The sequence below is a fragment of the Chrysemys picta genome, chromosome 1, assembly GCF_011386835.1.
Source record: "Chrysemys picta bellii isolate R12L10 chromosome 1, ASM1138683v2, whole genome shotgun sequence".
NCBI classification, from domain to species: domain Eukaryota; kingdom Metazoa; phylum Chordata; order Testudines; family Emydidae; genus Chrysemys; species Chrysemys picta.
In genome coordinates, this window is record NC_088791.1 from 146,301,888 (window position 1) to 146,307,048 (window position 5,161).

General features: G+C 42.6%; 1 pseudogene; it reads left to right on the forward strand.

Moving 5' to 3' along the window:
• Window positions 1-4,173: 4,173 nt before the first annotated feature.
• Window positions 4,174-4,291, forward strand: LOC112059702 (U2 spliceosomal RNA; annotated as a pseudogene).
• Window positions 4,292-5,161: the final 870 nt, after the last annotated feature.

The window sequence follows — 5,161 nt, forward strand, 5'->3', positions numbered from 1 at the left end:
TATGTCATAGAAGCAACATCATCCATCATGAGTTCTTTACACCTGTATATGTCACCAACTCAAGATCATCCATGGGGTTTTGTTAACATATGTACATAGCATCAAAGTGAGATCACCTCTCACATGTTGTTTCCACATATGTGAAGCTCCTGCATGGAAAAGGGAATGTAGCCATTATTGGAATAGTTATTTTGCAAATTTGAATAGGGGGTTTAATTGTAGCCTTGCAATTGGCCTCAAATCTTCTCACCAAATCATCATTGACAAATATTTTGCTGAACTCCCCAAAGCCATAGCTCAGCTACACAAATAAATACTGTAGCAGATCCTGACAGGAAGACGTTCAGCCCAATCTTTTCCAGATGGCAGTGATGGATGGCTGTGTGCATATATTTATTTAGTTTCCCAGACACTGGTGTCCTGCTTTCAGTGGTCATCACGTGTTTAGCTTTGGCTTGGAGACTGACATAACAGTCTTTACAATACTAGGTGGGTATTCTGGCAGGTTTGCTTCATGGCTTGGGTACCATGATTGCAGAAGAGGAGCAAATGTTTAATCTACAACCATTTAACTATTTTGCTGCCACCATCTTTTCTGGAAGCTTTAGCTTTCTCTCAAATTTGTGATGAGATCTTGGAGCAGGGATTGAGGCGTCTACATGTAATAAGTGTTGGCTGATCACTTGTAACATGCTAGCTCCTGGGATATCCTAGAGATGAGTACAAAAGGGGACCTAAAGTGAACAGAATGGGAAAACCATCCTGTGTAGTAAAATCCTAAAATACAGGGACTGGAATTGTGGTTGCTTTGTGGTTACATAGTGCCATAATGTGCTTTATGTGAAGGAAAAGATGATGTCCCTGGCCCAAAGACCTTGAGGACAGATTTTCAAAGGTATTTAGGTGCTAAAAATGCAGATAGACATCTAGTGGGATGTTCGTAAGCTCCTAGGAGTTGCGAGTTAGGCATCTAGGTGCTTTTGAAAATCCCTCTAGGCACCTAAATACATCATTAAGAGCCCATATCTAGGGATATGCAGTATCTCACCTCCAGACCACTGCTTTAATCTGGCCCCAGCTCAGTAATGAATAAATCTGGTGGATGTTTGGTGGCGTGTATCAACTGACTTGGTGGCTTCTCTCCAGGTGTAACAGGGTGTAAATGAGGCAGGTTCTGCTTGCTGCGGGGTTCTTAGACTTGTTAGTTTAGCATAGATTGTAAGCAATTTGAGGGAGGGATAGTGTCCTTTCATGCGTTTGTACAGTGCCAGTACAATGGGGCCTTAGTCCTGATTAGAGCCTTTGGCACTACTGCAACAATAATAATAACTACTATCATAATAACGGACAGGTTGCTTGTCATAGACACCACTCCCCCTGCGCGCACACTCATACACACACACACAAATCCAAGGATAAATAGATACCAGAAGTACGAGCTATGTCCAGAAAATATAGGGTGACCAGATATCCCAATTTTGGGTTTTTTTTTTCTTATATAGGCTCCTATTACCCCCTACCTCCTGTCCCGATTTTTCACATTTGCTGTCTGGTCACCCTAAGAAAACAGGTAAAATACAGAGTCACAAATGACTTCAGACAGTCCTTGTGAGGATGTTATCTGCGTCCTACTAGGTACAACCAATATTACACTGTGCTTACTACAAAGCCTACTGCTAAACATGAGCCACCCAGATCATAATTGCATTAAGTGACACCCTTGTTGTCAGTTACAGTACTGCAGCCAAGAATTAAAAGGGTCATGAAACTGAGGCATCAATGAAGTGGAGAGACACAGGGAGTCTATTTCAAATGGTAGCCGGAGATGAGAAGAAGGCTTGAATGCAAACAATTGTGGGATGCAGTGTGGAAGGACAGATAGAGGATTGTGCTAGCAGAGAGTGAGTAGAAAAAGACATGGTCCATAAAATAAGCTGGGGTAAATCCATGGAGGGGATTAAAAATTAGGAAAATAAATTTAATCTGGATCCAGAAGAGACCAGGATGCAAATGGAATTGTCTGAGGGTAGGGTATGCAGTCATGCTTCTTTGTACGTGTGAATAGATGGGCAGCTGTATTCTGCATGTGCTTGAGTTTGGACAGCTGGGACTTGGGAAGGCCATAGAAAAGGGAGTTGCACTAGCTCAGAGGAGAGAAAATGAAGGGAAGGGTAAAGATTTCTTCAGTTGAGGTGGTAGCTGAGGTTGTGGTGTGGATAGGTGCCGAATCTGTGGTCTGGGCACGGAGGAGTAGGGGGACAACACATGACCTCCCCTTTAGATCGTGCCCTCCCCCCCCCTTATGGGGAGACACCAGTTGTCTAGGTGCCCTTGGGGGAAGAGGCAGAACGGGTGGAAAGAGGTGGGGCGGGGGCAGAGCCTGGGACGGAGCGGGAGTGGCACTCCCCTCAGGAAATCAGAAAGTCGGCATCTGTGGTGATGTGTTCAGGCACAGAGCTTGAAAGATTCACCAACACCTCTTAGTCTACTTACCAGGCTGAAATATACTACTACACAAAATAACTATGTTAAAAGAACATTATTAAGACTGCAAAATCAAGCATGCAAAAGTTAGGAAATGCCAGAATTAATGCTGCCTGTGCAACCTTAATTCACCCCCCTTGTTCATATGCATTATGCTACAGTCTTTAATTACATGATCACATATTATTTTTTCTCAGGACCCCTACCAGCAAATTGAAATAATACAGCAATTCCATCATGGGTCATCATATTGACACCTTCATGGTTCATCAGCAGAGTTGGAAACTTGAGGTCCAATACAAAGACCCCTTCCAATTGAACTAACGGAGTAACTGAGAGCAATATAGGTTGTTATCCTCTGTATCAACCAGCGCTGGGCGGGGGGGACACTCTGCCAGTGTGTTTCACAGATATATGCTGACAGCAGAGGAATGGTGAGACTCAGGGATCTTGAGTTCCATTCCTGGCTTTGGGGGAGAATAAAGAGTTCTGCATTATTACATTAGTTGTCCCCCGTAATCAGTTAGTTTTCGGGTCCTGTAGATCTTCCCCTTAGGCTGGGGGGGGGATCCTTTAGCAGTGGGCGGGCTTTGCTGTCTGGTCACTAGTCACTAGACTAGGCTTTGCCTGCCCACTTCCCGAAACCCAATAAGTACTCAATATTCCCTCGTTTATATATCCAAGGATCACATTAACTCTCCCAGCCACAGCACTGCACTGGAAGCTCATGTTCAGTTGGTTATCCACCATGACCCTTAAGATCCTTTCAGAGTCACTGCTTTCCAGTATACAATCCCCCATCCTGTAAGTATGACCCGCATTCTTTGTTCCATTATTATATACAATTACAATTATATTGAGCTGCCTAAAGAGAGTGTAAGACTAGACTGGCACCGATCTAGTACAGAATCCTGCACTTTGACAGTGCATCTCCAGAGCAAGGTCCTAGAAAAGTAGGGTTTAGTGGCTCCAACCAGCTCCTTTTCAGATCACCTATTTGAATTAAATCTCCTGCTATCTAGAGATCATGGTTGCTGTCTGAAATTTAAAATAGAGTCCTGAAGGATGCACTATGTAGCTCGAGAAAGTGGGAAATTTGACATAAAATTAAAACAAACAAATATAACGAAGGAGAGGTAAGGTGTGAGGGGTCCCAACCTAGACTATTCCCCCTCTTAAATGTGGACTCCATCGCAGCCATATGCATGCTCAGCTAGCTGTGCAGTGTGAACACCAGATCATGTTCAGATCAGATAACCTCTAAGGTACATGGACTGAGGGCAGAATTACAGTTTCTGTGAACCCATTTTAAATTTCCTGATTGTAGGACAACTGTATACTCAACATTTTACATTCCATAAGCATTTCCCTTCCTCCTGACATTCCAGATGGGGATTATTTGGGGAGTTTGTGATTTCACTCTGCTAAGATCACTGAAGGGTGAGATCTATCAGTAAGGGTGGAGAAAAAGCACAAGGGGATTGAAATTAGAATACCACATTCAGCCCTGTTATATGAGGATACAGTTCCTTTGAAGGGTATGTAGTCCTACTTGCTAATGTTAGGATCAAAATTGGGTTTTATTGTCTATTCTCAGCATATTTTAGCATGTCTATAGACACTGACTGCAAATAAACTGGGATTTTATGATTAAAGCCCCACTACTTTTGCCAATGTACTGTTGAAGAACTCGCTTCTCAGCTCTCTATGAGCTAAGATCAAGCGTAGTATCTGTTCTTATCAGTTTAATATCTGATATGTCCTTTATTTGAGGACTGTATATTAAATTAATTTTATCTCAGTTAACTGGGGATGTTTTGAGGGAGAAATAGAGAGAGAAAAGCCAAACGCATGGAGATTAAAATCAGCAGTTCCAAGAATGGAGAATCAAGATCTCTTCATTTCAAAATTTATTGGGCTCAAGAGGACCCAGGTTTGTATAAGCTTTGTGTAAAGGGACATAAACTAGATAAACTCTAGGATGCTGGTGCTGTCAACACTGGTTGCTGAAGTCTGTTTCTGGCTGAATTCCACACTGATTTACAATTTCAGCATCCTATCAAGACAGCAGTCTGTGTTATTCCTGTTATCCTGCATTATGATTTCCACTGAACTCACTGAGGAGGGGACCTCTACACCAGCCCTGTACATTGTGGCACTGGTGCAAAATGGAAGGCCAGGGAAAAAGCCATAAGATCTGTGATTCTGTGGATCCAATGGGGCTAAAACTGCACACAATAGGTGTAGAAGGGCTTCAGGGAGCCTGTGCGGACCCATTTTCTGGCCACAATTTGGGGGGTGGATTTACCCTTGTTAAACCCAGTTACTGGAATTTCACCCACAATGCACAGCTATAGCTTTAATGAAGAAATCTATAGCGCATGCTCGGTTGGCAACTTTCAAACATGTGTGACTGTGGAAAATCAAAAACAATTTTTCCAAGCTATCTAAGCCATTTTCCCTCTGAAGCTTAGTCTTTAAAAAAATGTGGTTTGAATTTTTCTAAATCAGGAAAAATGGATTTTTTCACCATTGCTGTGCTAAAAAATGTCTGAAAGGATTTTGCTCAAACTTTATGAACACAAACAGACAGATGGACAGACAGCACCGAGCATAGTGAGATCCTAGCCACTGTGGGAATACAAATAGTAATAACAACAGATGGATGGTGTAGCGA